At 35.5% G+C, this 18,567-nt stretch overlaps 1 long non-coding RNA gene across 1 annotated transcript; it reads left to right on the forward strand.

The window, feature by feature from the left end:
* The first annotated feature begins 242 nt into the window (after positions 1 to 242).
* LOC127788408 (uncharacterized) lies at positions 243 to 17,914 on the forward strand. The gene is made up of 3 exons (XR_008020362.1): positions 243 to 340; positions 7,397 to 7,456; positions 17,850 to 17,914. It is a non-coding gene; the product is annotated as an uncharacterized LOC127788408 (long non-coding RNA).
* The last annotated feature ends 653 nt before the right edge of the window (positions 17,915 to 18,567 follow it).

The following is an 18,567-nucleotide window of genomic DNA, read 5'->3' on the forward strand; positions in this document are numbered from 1 at the left end:
CTAAGAAATTTGAGAAAATTGAAGTATTAAGAGACAAATTGAAGTTTTGGAAATTTGGATTTTGAGGATATTTTGATTTGTGGATGGACGGCATTAGCAAATGTTTTGCAGGTTTTTGAGGGATTTGTAAATCTTGAGAATTTTGGGCAATCGATTCTTGGGAGATTATTATGTTACGAAAATTTTGGGAGATCAAATTAAACCGAGGTCATTAGATGTTTTGCAGTCTTGAGGATAGGATCCTTAAAGATTATTGTCTACAAGGAATTTTGTAGATTAAGTGAGTCGAGGTTATCATTTGATAAACATCGCAGATTTCTTACATTAATATCGGGGATAGGTATTTGGTGGGCATATGGGTATTTGACATGTAGATGTTTTGTGGACCGATAATCAAAAGGTTGGGAAAGGTCGGAAATTAATGATTAGGTGCTTTGGTCTTATTGATTGGTTATGAACATTTCGGGGCTAACTTATTGCCAATATGTAAGTGTCGATCTCACGATTTCCTATTAGAATATTTTCAGGTGGTGAACACTCGGCGAACCCGCAACCTTATGCCAAATACTCCTAATCAACGTAGGTGCAACACTCAAGAGGAGGAGTTGCACCCCCACGAGGAAAGGATAGCAGAGCTTGTTGGAAGGGTATGGTAAGTGTTTTGGTAAAGAATAAACCCTTAGATGTAAATTTGTGCGAGACTCACTGGATTTGGGAGATATTGGAATCCGAAAAGTAGGGTATACGTAAGCATTTTCATTATTTGATGAGATTAAACCCTTAGCCGAAATCCTTAGTGACTCATGGGACTTTCGGAGACATTCCATGTATGGTTAGTTAGAATACTTGATTAATAACTACTTTGTAGAAATCTGATAAATATTGGGAGTGTTGGGAGACCAATCGGATTTGGGGATACTTTTTGAAATAGATCGTTAGAATCTTGTGTTAATGACTATTTTTCAAGACTTTGATAAATCGAAAATCTTGAGAATTCTAGGTAATTATCGTTTGAGGTATACCTAATTGTTTTACAGGATAGGGAAAGATGAAAAGAATTTGGAAGACTACTTTGTTTGCGAGAATTTTGGAATTTTGAGAATATAAATGTTGGAACATTTGGGTGACGATTAATCGGTCTCACAAAAGCCAGGGAAATAGAAGAAATAATCTTAAGATTTTTGGATTATAATTTATTAGTTTCTTATGGATATTTTGAGTGCATTTTATGGTTAAGAAATTTTGGGGAGACTAACTGGATCTTTGAAGACGTTTGGACTCATGGTTCGTTAGAATTTACAAATGTTTTACAGGTATTTGATGGATTTAAAATGTTTGAGAATTTTAGACAACAAGTGCTTGGGAGACTATTTTACCGTTTAATTGTTTTAGAGGAATTTAGAAAATTGGGAATTTATTTAAATTAAGATTACTAACCTAATAAAGGTTTGGTAAGTACCTAGTTCGTGAAATCCTTATACAGATTAGGGATATAGATATTAGGAATTTGTTGGTTAATGAAAAACAGTTGATGATCTCAAAAAATTTGAGAATAGACACAACTTGGGTGCTCGAGGAAAAAACTTTAAGCCAAAGGGTAGTGTAATAGAGTTTTAAGACGATCATGGGACATGGGAAAGGCTTTAAGGGGAAGTTGTAACAACCTGGATTTTTGGGAATAGGAGGGTGACTAATTTATGATTTACCAATGATTAATTGGTTATGAATGTTTGGGGAATTATTTTACCGTTAAGGTTTAAGTATTGATGATATGATTTTGAGTATGACTATTCCACGCAGGAAATACCCAACGATTTGGGAAAAGACACGGCCTGCGAACTTAAGAGAGGAAACCTCAAACCAAAAGGTAACTATTTCAGTTTTTTCATTCTGGAAAATCATGCAAGTTTGGAAACTTGGTTAAGGCCCAAACATGAAGCCAGAGAGTGTTACACTTGAGGATAAGGCGACCGCTTGGCTCAGGATTGTCCAAAAGGCCTACGTGCCAAAAATATGACTACTGCATCGTGTGCTGAGTGGGCTTGGGGATACAGAGGTTCAAGAAAGGGGTGGTGGAATGGTGGTTGCATACATGGGTCGGGGTAGGTTGTAACCATGGGCGGAATGCTTCCCAGTGTACTCATGTGTCGTGGTATTTTGAGGTATGTTTGGTGTTATTTTAGTTTTACGAACCTTGAGTTTGATGACGAGGTAGGTTACACGTTATTCGAGGTTATTTCCGTCAAGGACAACAAAATTTGATGAGTAAGTTGGAATGAGATGCAAGTAAGTACTTTGATTACTTGGTGAAATTAGACTCGTAGACACAAAAAAAAAAAAGATCTTGTGAATCTAAGAAATTAGAACCCCTATGAGCAGGTGTTTGTAAAGGATATTTGGTGTTGAGGAGATTATTAACTCTCAGTTTTCTTTGCAAAGAATTCTTGTGGGATTCTTTGGAAGATTATTTTATTTCCTACGGGAATTTTGGGATTCAAGAAATTAATATAGCTGAGATTATGGACCTAAAGGGGTTTGATAGGCACATCACATATTCTTTATAAGAGGTACAGCTGATGATACTAACTTTGAAGGATTCCTTGATTTCAAGATAGGTATAGGAATACTTGCAGGCCTTAAAAAGGACTGCCCACAACATCCGATGGGCAAGTAGATGAGGTTTGGTAAAAGTGATTATTTCGATTAGCTTGAAGAGATTAAACTCCTAGTCAAAAATTTTGAGGAAATTCACTGGATGTTGGAGGAATAATTTCATATACTAATTGTTGGAATTTCTTTCTAAGAAATATGAGAAAATTGGAGTATTAGGAGACAAATTGAACTTTTGGAAATTTGGATTTTGAGGATATTTTGATTTGTGGATGGATGGCATTAACCAATGTTTTGCAGGTATTTGAGGGATTTGAAAATCTTTAGAATTTTGGCTATCGATTCTTTGGAGATTATTATGTTACGAAAATTTTGGGAGATCAAATTAAACCGAGGTTATTAGATGTTTTGCAGTCTTGAGGATAGGATCCTAAAAGATTATTGTCTACAAGGAATTTTGTAGATTAATTGAGTCGAGGTTATCATTTGATAAGCATCGCAGATTTCTTACATGAATATCGGGGATAGGTATTTGGTGGGCATATGGGTATTAGACATGTAGATGTTTCATGGACCGATAATCTAAAGGTTGGGAAAGGCCGGAAATTAATGATTAGGTGCTTTGGTCTTATTGATTGGTTATGAACATTTCAGGGCTAACTTATTGGCAATTTGTAAGTGTCAATCTCAGGAGTTCCTATGAGAATATTTTCAAGTTGTGAACACTCAGCGAACCCGCAACCTTATGCCAAATACTCCTAATCATAGGAGCAACACTCAAGAGGAGGAGTTGCACCCCCACGAGGAAAGGATAGCAGAGCTTGTTGGAAGGGTATGGTAAGTGTTTTGGAAAAGAATAAACCCTTAGATGTAAATTTGTGCGAGACTAACTGGATTTGGGAGATATTGGAATCCGATGGGTAGGGTATACGTAAGCATTTTTATTATTTGATGAGATTAAACCCTTAGCCGAAATCCTGAGCGACTCATTGGACTTTTGGAGACATTCCATGTATGGTTAGTTAGAATACCTGTTTAATAGTTGTTTTGTAGAAATCTGATAAATATTGGGAGTCTTGGGAGACCAATCGAATTTGGGGATACTTTCGGATATGGATCGTTAGAATCTTGTGTTAACAACTATTTTTCAAGACTTTGATAAATCCAAAATCTTGAGAATTCTAGGTAATAATCGTTTGAGGTATACCTAATTGTTTTACAGGATAGGGAAAGATCAAAGGAATTTGGAAGACTACTTTGTTTGCGAGAATTTTGGAATTTTGAGAGTTTAAATGTTGGAACATTTTGGTGACGATTAATTGGTCCCACAAAAGCCAGGGAAATAGAAGAAATAATCTTAAGATTTTTGGATTATAATTTATCAGTTTCTTGTGGATATTTTGAGAGCATTTTATGGTTAAGAAATTTTAGGGAGACTAATTGGATCTTTGAAGACGTTTGGATTCATGGTTCGTTAGAATTTACAAATGTTTTACAGGTATTTGATGTATTTAAAATTTTGAGGATTTTAGACAACAAGTGCTCGGGAGACTATTGTATCGTTTAATTGTTTTAGAGGAATTTCGAAAATTGAGAAATTATTTAAATTAAGATTACAAACCTAATAAAGGTTTGGTGAGTACCTAGTTTGTGAGATCCTTATACAGATCAGGGATATAGATATTAGGAATTTGTTAGATTAATGAAAAACAGTTGATGATCTCAAAAAATTTGAGAAAAGACACAACTTGGGTACTCGAGAAAGAAACTTTAAGCCAAAGGGTAGTGTAATAGAGTTGCAAGACGATTATGGGACATGGGAAAGGCTTCAAGGGGACGTTGTAACAACTTGGATTTTTGGGAATAGCAGGGTGACTAATTTATGATTTACCAATGAATAGTTGGTTATGAATGTTTCGGGAATTATTTTACCGTGAAGGTTTAAGTATTGATCATATGATTTTGAGTATGACTATTCCAAGTAGGAAATACCCAACGATTTGGGAAAAGACACGGCCTACGAAGTTAAGAGAGGAAACCTCAAACCAAAAGGTAACTATCTCAGTTATTTCATTCTGGAAAATCATGCAAGTTTGGAAACTTGGTTAAGGGCCAAACAGGAAGCCAGAGAGTGCTACACTTGAGGAGTAGGTGACGGCGTGGCTTGGGATTTTCCAAAAGGCTTAGGTGCCAAAAATATGACTACTGCATCGTGTGCTGAGTGGGCTTGGGGATTCGGAGGTTCGAGAAAGGGGTAGTGGAATGGTGGTTGCATACATGGGCCGGGTTAGGACGTAAGCATGGGTAAAATGCTTCCTAGTGTAGGCATGTGTCGTGGTATTTTGAGGTATGTTTGGTGTTATTTTAGTTTTACGAACCTTGAGTTTGATGACGAGGTAGGTTACCCATTGTTCGAGGTTATTTCCGTCAAGGACAGCAAAATTCGATGAGTGAGTATGTTGGAATGAGATGCAAGTAAGTACTTCGTTTACTTGGTGAAATTAGACTCTTAGGCAAAAAAAAAAAAAAACTTGTGAAGCTAAGAAATTAGAACCCGTATGAGTAGGTGTTTGTAAAGGATATTTGGTGTTGAGGAGATTATTAACTCTCAGTTTTCTTTACAAAGAATTCTAGGTAATAATCGTTTGAGGTATACCTAATTGTTTTACAGGATAGGGAAAGATGAAAGGAATTTGGAAGACTACTTTGTGTGCGAGAATTTTGGAATTTCGAGGATATAAATGTTGGAACATTTGGGTGACGATTAATTGGTCTCACAAAAGCTAGGGAAATAGAAGAAATAATCTTAAGCTTTTTGGATTATAATTTATCAGTTTCTTGTATTATATTTTGACAACATTTTATTGTTAAGAAATTTTGGGGAGACTAACTGGATCTTTGAAGACGTTTGGATTCATGGTTCGTTAGAATTTACAAATGTTTTACAGGTATTTGATGGATTTAAAATTTTGAGGATTTTAGATAATAAGTGCTCGGGAGACTATGTTATCGTTTAATTGTTTTAGAGGAATTTCGAAATTTGGGAAATTATTTAAATTAAGATTACAAACCTAATAAAGGTTTGGTAAGTACCTAGTTCGTGAAATCCTTATACAGATTAGGGATATAGATATTAGGAATTTGTTGGACTAATGAAAAACACTTGATGATCTCAAAAAATTTGAGAAAAGACAAAACTTGGGAACTCGAGGAAGAAACTTTAAGCCAAAGGGTAGTGTAATAGAGTTGCAAGACGTTTATGGGACATGGGAAAGGCTTCAAGGGGAAGTTGTAACAACCTGGATTTTTGGGAATAGAAGGGTGACTAATTTATGATTTACCAATGATTAGTTGGTTATGAATGTTTCGGGAATTATTTTACCGTTAAGGTTTAAGTATTGATGATATGATTTTGAGTATGACTATTCCAGGCAAGAAATACCCAACGATTTGGGAAAAGACATGGCCTGGGAACTTAAGAGGGGAATCCTCAAACCAAAAGGTAACTATCTCAGTTATTTCATTCTTGAAAATCATGCAAGTTTGGAAACTTGGTTAACGGCCAAAGAGGAAGCCAGAGAGTGCTACACTTGAGGAGAAGGCGACTGCTTGGCTCAGGATTGTCCAAAAGGCCTAGGTGCCAAAAATACGACTGCTTCATCATGTGCAGAGTGGTTTAGGGGATTCAAAGGATCGAAAAAGGGGTGGTGGAATGGTGGTTGCATACATGGGTCGGGGTAGGTCGTAAGCATGGGTGGAATGCTTCCCAGTGTAGGCATGTGTTGTGGTATTTTGAGGTATGTTTGGTGTTATTTTAGTTTTACGAACCTTGAGTTTGATGACAAGGTAGGTTACTCGTTGTTCGAGGTTATTTCCGTCAAGGACAGTAAAATTCAATGAGTGAGTGTTGGAATGAGATGCAAGTAAGTACTTTGTTTACTTGGTGAAATTAGACTCTTAGACAAAAAAAATAAATAAAAAATAAAAAATCTTGTGAATCTAAGAAATTAGAACCCCTATGAGCAGGTGTTTGTAAAGGATATTTGGTGTTGCGGAGATTATTAACTCTCAGTTTTCTTTGCAAAGAATTCTTGTGGGATTCTTTGGAAGATTATTTTATTTCCTACAGGAATTTTGGGATTCAAGAAATTAATATAGCTGAGATTATGGACCTAAAGGGGTTTGATAGGCACATCACATATTCTTTATAAGAGGTACAGCTGATGATACTAACTTTGAAGGATTCCTTGATTTCAAGATAGGTATAGGAATACTTGCAGGCCTTAAAAAGGACTGCCCACAACATCCGACTGGCAAGTAGGTGAGGTTTGGTAAAAGTGAGTATTTTGATTATCTTGAAGAGATTAAACTCCTAGTCAAAATTTTTGAGGAAATTCACTAGAGGTTGGAGGAATAATTTCATATACTAATCGTTGGAATTTCTTTTTAAGAAATTTGAGAAAATTGGAGTATTAGCAGGGAAATTGAACTTTTGGAAATTTGGATTTTGAGGATATTCTGATTTGTGGATGGATGGCATTAACAAATGTTTTGCACGTATTTGAGGGATTTGAAAATCTTGAGAATTTTGGACAATCAATTCTTGGGAGATTATTATGTTACGAAAATTTTGGGAGATCAAATTAAACCGAGGTTATTAGATGTTTTGCAGTCTTAAGGATAGGATCCTAAAAGATTATTGTCTACAAGGAATTTTGTAGATTAATTGAGTCGAGGTTATCATTTGATAAGCATCGCAAATTTCTCACATGAATATCGGGGATAGGTATTTGGTGGGCATATGGGTATTAGACATGTAGATGTTTTGTGGACTGATAATCAAAAGGTTGGGAAAGGTTGGAAATTTATGATTAGGTGCTTTGGTCTTATTGATTGGTTATGAACATTTCGGGTCTAACTTATTGCCAATATGTGAGTGTCGATCTCATGATTTCCTATGAGAATATTTTTAGGTAGTGAACACTCAGGGAACCTGCAACCTTATGTCAAATACTCCTAGTCAACGTAGGAGCAACACTCAGGAGGAGGAGTTGCACCCCCACGAGGAAAGGATAGTAGAGCTTGTTGGAAGGGTATGGTAAGTGTTTTGGTAAAGAATAAACCCTTAGATGTAAATTTGTGCGAGACTAACTACATTTGGGAGATATTGGATCCGATGTGTAGGGTATACGTAAGCAATTTTTATTATTTGATGAAATTAAACCCTTAGCGCAAATCCTGAGTGACTCACGGGACTTTTGGAGACATTCCATGTATGGTTAATTAGAATACCTGATTAATAACTGCTTTGTAGAAATCTGATAAATATTGGGAATCTTGGGAGACCAATTAGATTTGGCGATACTTTCGGATATGGATTGTTTGAATCTTTTATTGACGACTATTTTTCAAGACTTTGATAAATCCAAAATCTTGAGAATTCTACGTAATAATCGTTTGAGGTATACTTAATTGTTTTACAGGATAGGGAAAGATCAAAGGAATTTGGAAGACTACTTTGTTTGCGAGAATTTTGGAATTTTGAGGATATAAATGTTGGAACATTTGGGTGACGATTAATTGGTCCCACAAAAGCGAGGGAAATAGAAGAAATAATCTTAAGCTTTTTGGATTATAATTTATCAGTTTCTTGTATTATATTTTGAGACCATTTTATTGTTAAGAAATTTTGGGGAGACTAACTGGATCTTTGAAGACGTTTGGATTCATGGTTCGTTAGAATTTACAAATGTTTTACAGATATTTGATGGATTTAAAATGTTTGAGGATTTTAGACAATAAGTGCTCGGGAGACTATTTTATCGTTTAATTGTTTTAGAGGAATTTCAAAATTTGGGAAATTATTTAAATTAAGATTACAAACCTAATAAAGGTTTGGTAAGTTCCTAATTCGTGAAATCCTTATACAAATTAGGGATATAGATTTTAGGAATTTGCTGGACTAATGAAAAACACTTGATGATCTCAAAAAATTTGAGAAAAGACACAACTTGGGAACTCGAGGAAGAAACTTTAAGCCAAAGGGTAGTGTAATAGAGTTGGAAGACGATTATGGGACATGGGAAAGGCTTCAAGGGGAAGTTGTAACAACCTGGATTTTTGGGAATATAAGGGTGACTAATTTATGATTTTCCAATGATTAGTTGGTTATGAATGTTTCAGGAGTTATTTTACCGTTAAGGTTTAAGTATTGATGATATGATTTTGAGTATGACTATTCCAGGCAAGAAATACCCAACGATTTGGGAAAAGACATGGCCTGGGAACTTAATAGGGGAATCCTCAAACCAAAAGATAACTATCTCAGTTATTTCATTCTTGAAAATCATGCAAGTTTGGAAACTTGGTTAAGGGCCAAAGAGGAAGCCAGAGAGTGCTACACTTGAGGAGAAGGCGACTGCTTGGCTCAGGATTGTCCAAAAGGCCTAGGTGCCAAAAATATGACTACTTCATCATGTGCTGAGTGGTTTAGGGGATTCAAAGGATCGAAAAAGGGGTGGTGGAATGGTGGTTGCATACATGGGTCGGGATAGGTCGTAACCATGGGTGGAATGCTTCACAGTGTAGGCATGTGTTGTGGTATTTTTAGGTATGTTTGGTGTTATTTTAGTTTTACGAACCTTGAGTTTGATGACGAGGTAGGTTACACGTTGTTCGAGATTATTTTCGTGAAGGACATCAAAATTCGATGAGTGAGTAAGTTGGAATGAGATGCAATTAAGTATTTTGATTACTAGGTGAAATTCGCCTCTTACAAAAAAAAAATAAAAAAATCTTGTGAATCTAAGAAATTAGAACCCCTATGAGCGGGTGTTTGTAAACGATATTTGGTGTTGAGGAGATTATTAACTCTTAGTTTTCTTTACAAAGAATTTTTGGGGGATTCTATGGAAGATTATTATATTTCCTACGGGAAGTTTTGGATTCAAGAAATTAATATAGCTAAGATTATGGACCTAAAGGAGTTTGATAGGCACATCACAAATTCTTTATAAGAGGTACATCTGATGATACTAATTTTGAAAGATTCCTTGATTTCAAGATAGGTATAGGAATACTTGCGGGCCTTAAAAGGGACAACCCACAATATCTGACGGGCAAGTAGATGAGGTTTGGTAAAAGTGAGTATTTTGATTATCTTGAAGATATTAAACTCCTAGTCAAAAATTTTGAGGAAATTCACTAGATGTTGGGGGAATAATTTCATATACTAATTGTTGGAATTTCTTTTTAAGAATTTGAGAAAATTGGAGTATTAGCAGGGAAATTGAACTTTTGGAAATTTGGATTTTGAGGATATTTTGATTTGTGGATGGATGGCATTAACAAATGTTTTGCACGTATTTGAGGGATTTGAAAATCTTGAGAATTTTGGACAACTGAGTCTTGGGAGATTATTATGTCACGAAAATTTTGGGCAATCATATTAAACCGAGGTTATTAGATGTTTTGCAGTCTTAAGGATAGGATCCTAAAAGATTATTGTCTACTAGGAATTTTGTAGATTAATTGAGTCGAGGTTATTATTTGATAAGCATCGCAGATTTCTCACATGAATATCGAGGATAGCGATTTGGTGGGCATATGGGGATTAGACTTGTAGATGTTTTGTGGACTGATAATCAAAAGGTTGGGAAAGGTTGGAAATTTATGGTTAGGTGCTTTGGTCTTATTGACTAGTTATGAACATTTCGGGGCTAACTTATTGCCAATATGTGAGTGTCGATCTCACGATTTCCTTTGAGAATATTTTCAGGCGGTGAACACTCGGCGAACCCGCAACCTTATGCCAAATACTCCTAATCAACGTAGGTGCAACACTCAAGAGGAGGAGTTGCACCCCCACGAGGAAAGGATAGCAGAGCTTGTCGGAAGGGTATGGTAAGTGTTTTGGTATAGAATAAGCCCTTAGATGTAAATTTGTGCGAGACTAACTGGATTTGGGAGATATTGGAATTCGAAAAGTAGGGTATACGTAAGCATTTTCATTATTTGATGAGATTAAACCCTTAGCCGAAATCCTTAGTGACTCACGGGACTTTTGGAGACATTCCATGTATGGTTAATTAGAATACTTGATTAATAACTGCTTTGTAGAAATCTGATAAATATTTGGAGTCTTGGGAGACCAATCGGATTTGGGGATACTTTCCGATATAGATCGTTAGAATCTTGTGTTAACGACTATTTTTCAAGAATTTGATAAATCCAAAATCTTGAAAATTCTCGTAATAATCGTTTGAGGTATACCTAATTGTTTTACAGGATAGGGAAAGATGAAAGGAATTTGGAAGACTACTTTGTTTGCTAGAATTTTGGAATTTTGAGAATATAAATGTTGGAACATTTGGGTGACGATTAATCGGTCCCACAAAAGCCAGGGAAATAGAAGAAATAATCTTGAGATTTTTGGATTATAATTTATCAGTTTCTTATGGATATTTTGCTAGCATTTTGTGGTTAAGAAATTTTGGGGAGACTAACTGGATCTTTGAAGACGTTTGGACTCATGGTTTGTTAGAATTTACAAATGTTTTACGGGTATTTGATGGATTTAAAATGTTTGAGAATTTTAGACAACAAGTGCTCGGGAGACTATTTTACCGTTTAATTGTTTTTGAGGAATTTCGGAATTTGGGAAATTATTTAAATTAAAGTTACAAACCTAATAAAGGTTTGGTAAGTACCTATTTCGTGAAATCCTTATATAGAATAGGGATATAGATATTAGGAATTTGTTGGATTAATGAAAAACAGTTGATGATCTCAAAAAATTTGAGAAAAGACACAACTTGGGTGCTCGAGGAAAGAACTTTAAGCCAAAGGGTAGTGTAATAGAGTTGCAAGATGATCATGGGACATGGGAAAGGCTTTAAGGGGAAGTTGTAACAACCTGGATTTTTGGGAATAGCAGGGTGACTAATTTATGATTTACCAATGATTAGTTGGTTATGAATGTTTCGGGAATTATTTTACCGTTAAGGTTTAAGTATTGATGATATGATTTTGAGTATGACTATTCCAAGTAGGAAATACCCAACGATTTGGTAAAAGACACGGCCTGGGAACTTAAGATTGGAAACCTCAAACCAATAGGTAATTATCTCAGTTATTTCATTTTTGAAAATCATGCAAGTTTGGAAACTTGGTTAAGGGCAAACATGGAGCCAGAGAGTGCAACATTTGAGGAGAAGGAGACTGCTAGGCTCAGGATTTTCCAAAAGGCTTAGGTGCCAAAAATATGACTACTGCATTTTGTGTTGAGTGGGCTTGTGGATTCGAAGGTTCGAGAAAGAGGTGGTGGAATGGTGGTTGCATACATGGGTCGGGGTAGGTCGTAAGCATGGGTGGAATACTTCCCAGTGTAGGCATGTGTTGTGGTATTTTGAGGTATGTTTGGCGTTATTTTAGTTTTAGGAACATTGAGTTTGATGACGAGGTAGGTTACCCGTTGTTCGAGGTTATTTCCGTCAAGGACAGCAAAATTCGATGCAATGTAAGTAAGTACTTTGTTTACTTCGTGAAATTAGACTCTTAGACAAAAAAAAAAATCTTGTGAATCTAAGAAATTAGAACCCCTATGAGCAGGTGTTTGTAAAGGATATTTAGTGTTGATGGAATTATTAACTCTCAGTTTTCTTTACAAAGAATTCTTGGGGGATTCTTTGGAAGATTATTTTATTTCCTACAGGAATTTTGGGATTTAAGAAATTAATATAGCTAAGATTATAGACCTAAAGGGGTTTGATAGGCACATCACAGATTCTTTATAAGAGGTACATCTGATGATACTAACTTTGAAAGATTCCTTGATCTCAGGATAGGTATAGGAGTACTTGCTGCACTTAAAAAGGACTACCCACAACATCCGACGGGCAAGTAGATGAGGTTTGGTAAAAGTGAGTATTTTGATTATCTTGAAGAGATTAAACTCCGAGTCAAAAAATTTGAGGAAATAGACTAGATGTTGGAGGAATAATTTCATATACTAATTGTTGGAATTTCTTTTTAAGGAATTTGAGAAAATTGGAGTATTAGCATGGAAATTGAACTTTTGGAAATTTGGATTTTGAGGATATTTTGATATGTGGATGGATGGCATTAACAAATGTTTTGTAGGTATTTGAGGGATTTGAAAATCTTGAGAATTTTGGACAAACGATTCTTGGGAGATTATTATGTCATGAAAATTTTGGGAGATCAAATTAAACCTAGGTTATTAGATGTTTTGCAGTCTTGAGGATAGGATCCTAAAAGATTATTGTCTACAAGGAATTTTGTATATTAATTGAATCGAGGTTATCATTTGATAAGCATCGCAGATTTCTTACATGAATATCGGGAATAGGTATTTGGTGGGCATATGGGTTTTAGACATGTAGATGTTTTGTGGACCGATAATCAAAAGGTTTGGAAAGGTGGGAAATTTATGATTAGGTGCTTTGTCTTATTGACTGGTTATGAACATTTCGGGGCTAACTTATTGCCAATATGTGAGTGTCGATCTCACGATTTCCTTTGAGAATATGTTTAGGTGGTGAACACTCAGCGAACTCGCAACCTTATCCCAAATACTCCTAGTCAACGTAGGAGCAACACTCAAGAGGAGGAGTTGCACCCCCACGAGGAAAGGATAGCAGAGCTTGGTTGAAGGGTATGGTAAGTGTTTTGGAAAAGAATAAACCCTTAGATGTAAATTTGTGCCAGACTAACTGGATTTGGGAGATATTGGAATCCGATGAGTAGGGTATACGTAAGCATTTTTATTATTTGATGAGATTAAACCCTTGGCCGAAATCCTGAGTGACTCACGGGACTTTTGGAGTCATTCCATGTATGGTTTGTTAGAGTACCTGATTAATAACTGCTTTGTAGAAATTTGATAAATATTGGGAGTGTTGGGAGACCAATCGGATTTGGGGATACTTTCCGATATGGATAGTTAAAATCTTGTGTTAACGAATATTTTTCAAGACTTTGATAAATCCAAACTCTTGAGAATTCTAGGTAATAATCGTTTGAGGTATTCCTAATTGTTTTACATGATAGGGAAAGATCAAAGGAATTTGGAAGACTACTTTGTTTGCGAGAATTTTGGAATTATGAGGATATAAATGTTGAAACATTTGGGTGACGATTAATCGGTCCCGCAAAAGCTAGGGAAATAGAAGAAATAATTTCAAGATTTTTGGATTATAACTTATCAGTTTCTTGTGGATATTTTGAGAGCATTTTATGGTTAAGAAATTTTGGGGAGACTAACCGGATCTTTGAAGACGTTTGGATTCATGGTTTGTTAGAATTTACAAATGTTTTACAGGTATTTGATGGATTTAAAATGTTTGAGGATTTTAGACAACAAGTGCTCGGGAGACTGTTTTATCGTTTAATTGTTTTAGAGGAATTTCAAAATTTGGGAAATTATTTAAATTAAGATTACAAACCTAATAAAGGTTTGGTAAGTACCTAGTTCGTGAAATCCTTATACAGATTAGGGATATAGATATTAGGAATTTGTTGGATTAATGAAAAACACTTAATGATCTCAAAAAATTTGAGAAAAGACACAACATGTGTACTCGAGGAGAAACTTCATGCCAAAGGGTAGTGTAATAGAGTTGGAATACGATTATGGGACATGGGAAAGGCTTCAAGGGGAAGTTGTAACAACCTGGATTTTTGGGAATAACAGGGTGACTAATTTACGATTTAGCAATGATTAGTTGGTTATGAATGTTTCGGGAATTATTTTACTGTTAAGGTTTAAGTGTTGATGATATGATTTTGAGTATGACTATTCCAAGCAGGAAATACCTAACGATTTGGGAAAAGACACGGCCTGCGAACTTAAGAGAGGAAACCTCAAACCAAAAGGTAATTATCTCAGTTATTTCATTCTAGAAAATCATGCAAGTTTGGAAACTTGGTTAAGGGCCAAACAGGAAGCCAGAGAGTGCTACACTTGAGGAGATGGCGATCGCTTGGCTCAGGATTTTCCAAAAGGCCTAGGTGCCAAAAATATGACTACTGCATCGTGTGCTGAGTGGGCTTGGGGATACGGAGGTTCGAGAAAGGGGTGGTGGAATGGTGGTTGCATACAGGGGTCGGGGTAGGTCGTAAGCATGGGTGGAATGCTTCCCAGTGTAGGCATGTGTTGTGGTATTTTGAGGTATGTTTGGTGTTATTTTAATTTTACGAACATTGAGTTTGATGACGAGGTAGGTTACACGTTGTTCGAGATTATTTCCGTCAAGGACAACAAGATTCGATGTGTGAGTAAGTTAGAATGAGATGCAAGTAAGTACTTTGATTACTTAGTGAAATTAGACTCTTAGATAAAAAAAAAAAAAATCTCGTGAATCTAAGAAATTAGAACCCCTATGAGCAGGTGTTTGTAAAGGATATTTGGTGTTGAGGAGATTATTAACTCTCAATTTTCTTTACAAAGAATTCTTGGGGGATTCTTTGGAAGAATATTTTATTTCCTACAGGAATTTTGGGATTCAAGAAATTAATATAGCTGAGATTATGGACTTAAAGGGGTTTGATAGGCACATCACAGATTCTTTACAAGAGGTACATCTGATGATACTAACTTTGAAATATTCCTTGATTTTAGGATAGGTATAGGAGTACTTGTGTGCCTTAAAAAGGACTACCCACAACATCCGACGGGCAAGTAGATGAGGTTTGGTAAAAGTGAGTATTTTGATTATCTTGAAGAGATTAAACTCCTAGTCAAAAAATTTGAGGAAATTCACTGGATTTTGGGGGAATAATTTCATATACTAATTGTTGGAATTTCTTTCTAAGAAATATGAGAAAATTGGAGTATTAGGAGACAAATTGAACTTTTGGAAATTTGGATTTTGAGGATATTTTGATTTGTGGATGGAAGGCATTAACAAATGTTTTGCAGGTATTTGAGGGATTTGAAAATCTTGAGAATTTCGGACAATCGAATATTTTTCAAGACTTTGATAAATCCAGAATCTTGAGAATTCTAGGTAATAATCATTTGAGGTATACCTAATTGTTTTACAGGATAGGGAAAGATGAAAGGAATTTGGAAGACTACTTTGTTTGCGAGAATTTTGGAATTTTGAGGATATAAATGTTGGAACATTTGGGTGACGATTAATTGGTCCCACAAAAGCCAAGGAAATAGAAGAAATAATCTTAAGATTTTTGGATTATAATTTATCAGTTTCTTGTGGATATTTTGAGACCATTTTATGGTTAAGAAATTTTGGGGAGACTAACTGAATCTTTGAAGACGTTTGGATTCATGGTTCATTAGAATTTACAAATGTTTTACAGGTATTTGATGGATTTAAAATGTTTGAGGATTTTAGACAACAAGTGCTCGGGAGACTACTTTATCATTTAAATTTTTTAGAGGAATTTCGTAATTTGGGAAATTATGTAAATTAAGATTACAAATCTAATAAAGGTTTGGTAAGTACCTAGTTCGTGAAATCCTTATATAGATTAGGGATATAGATATTAGAAATTTTTGGATTAATGAAAAACAGTTGATGATCTCAAAAAATTTGAGAAAAGACACAACTTGGGAACTCGAGGAAGAAACTTTATGCCAAAGGGTAGTGTAATAGAGTTGCAAGACGATTATGGGACTTGAGAAAGGCTTCAAGGGGAAGTTGTAACAACCTGGATTTTTGGGAATAGCAGGGTGACTAATTTATGATTTAGCAATGATTAGTTGGTTATGAATATTTCAGGAATTATTTGATCGTTAAGGTTTAAGTATTGACCATATGATTTTGAGTATGACTATTCTAGGTAGGAAATACCCAACGATTTGGGAAAAGACATGGCCTGCGAACTTAAGAGGGGAATCCTCAAACCAAAAGGTAACTATCTTAGTTATTTCATTCTAGAAGATCATGCAAGTTTGGAAGCTTGGTTAAGGGCCAAACAGGAAGCCAGAGAGTGCAACACTTGAGGAGAAGGCAACTGCTTGGCTCAGGATTGTCCAAAAGGCCTAGGTGCCAAAAATATGACTACTGCATCTTGTGCTGAGTGGGTTTCGAGATTCGGAGGTTCGAGAAAGGGGTGGTGGAATGGTGGTTGCATACATGGGTCGGGGTAGGTCGTAAGCATGGGTGGAATACTTCTTAGTGTAGGCATGTGCTGTGGTATTTTGAGGTATGTTCGGTGTTATTTTAGTTTTACGAACCTTGAGTTTGATGACGAGGTAGGTTACACGTTGTTCGAGATTATTTCCGTCAAGGACAACAAAATTCGATGAGTGAGTAAGTTGGAATGAGATGCAAGTAAGTACTTTGATTACTTGGTGAAATTAGACTCTTAGACAAAAAAAAAAAAAAAAAAAAGAATCTTGTGAATCTAAGAAATTAGAACCCCTATAAGCAAGTGTTTGTAAAGGATATTTGGTGTTGAGGAGATTATTAACTCTCAGTTTTCTTTACAAAGAATTTTTGCGGGACTCTTTGGAAGATTATTTTATTTCCTACAAGAATTTTGGGATTCAAGAAATTATTATAGCTGAGATTATGGACCTAAAGGGGTTTGATAGGCACATCACAGATTCTTTATAACAGGTACACCTGATGATACTAACTTTGAAAGATTCATTGATTTCAGGATAGGTATAGGAATATTTGCGAGCCTTAAAAGGCACTTACCCACAACATCTGACGGGCAAGTGGATGTGGTTTGGTAAAAGTTTGTATTTTGATTATCTTGAAGAGATTAAACTCCTAGTCAAAAATTTTGAGGAAATTGACTTGATGTTGGAGGAATAATTTCATATACTAATTGTTGGAATTTTTTTCTAAGAAATTTGAGAAAATTGGAGTATTAGGAGGCAAATTGAACTTTTGGAAATTTGGATTTTGAGGATATTTTGATTTGTGGATGGAAGGCATTAACAAATGTTTTGCAGGTATTTGAGGGATTTGAAAATCTTGAGAATTTTGGACAATCGATTCTTGGGAGATTATTAAGTTACGAAAATTTTGGGAGATCAAATTAAACCGAGGTTATTAGATGTTTTGCAGTCTTGAGGATAGGATCCTAAAAGATTATTGTCTACAAGGAATTTTGTAGATTAATTGAGTCGAGGTTATCATTTGATAAGCATCGTAGATTTCTTACATGAATATCAGGGAAAGGTATTTGGTGGGCATATGGGTATTAGACATGTAAATGTTTTGTGGACCGATAATCAAAAGGTTGGGAAAGGTGGGAAATTTATGATTAGGTGCTTTGGTCTTATTGACTGGTTATGAACATTTCGGGGCTAACTTATTGCTAATATGTAAGTGTCGATCTCACGATTTCCTTTGAGAATATTTTGAGGTGGTGAACACTCGGAGAACCTGCAACCTTATCCCAAATACTCCTAATCAACATAGGAGCAACACTCAAGAGGAGTTGCACCTCCTCGAGGAAAGGATAGATGAGCTTGTTGGAAGGGTATTGTAAGTGTTTTGGTAAAGAATAAACCCTTAGATTTAAATTTATGCGAGACTAATTGGATTTGGGAGATATTGGAATCCGATGAGTTGGGTATACGTAAGCATTTTTATTATTTGATGAGATTAAACCCTTAGCCGAAATCCTGAGTGACTCACGGGACTTTTGGAGACATTCCATGTATGGTTAGTTAGAATACCTGTTTAATAACTGCTTTGTAGAAATTTGATAAATATTGGGAGTCTTAGGAGACGAATCAGATTTGGGGATACTTTCGGATGTGGATCTTTAGAATCTTGTATTAACGAATATTTTTCAAGACTTTGATAAATCCAAAATCTTGAGAATTCTAGGTAATAATCGTTTGAGGTATACCTAATTGTTTTACAGGATAGGGAAAGATCAAAGGAATTTGGAAGACTACTTTGTTTGCGAGAATTTTGGAATTTTGAGGATATAAATGTTGGAACATTT

Source organism: Diospyros lotus, chromosome 1 (genome assembly GCF_014633365.1).
Source record: "Diospyros lotus cultivar Yz01 chromosome 1, ASM1463336v1, whole genome shotgun sequence".
NCBI classification, from domain to species: domain Eukaryota; kingdom Viridiplantae; phylum Streptophyta; class Magnoliopsida; order Ericales; family Ebenaceae; genus Diospyros; species Diospyros lotus.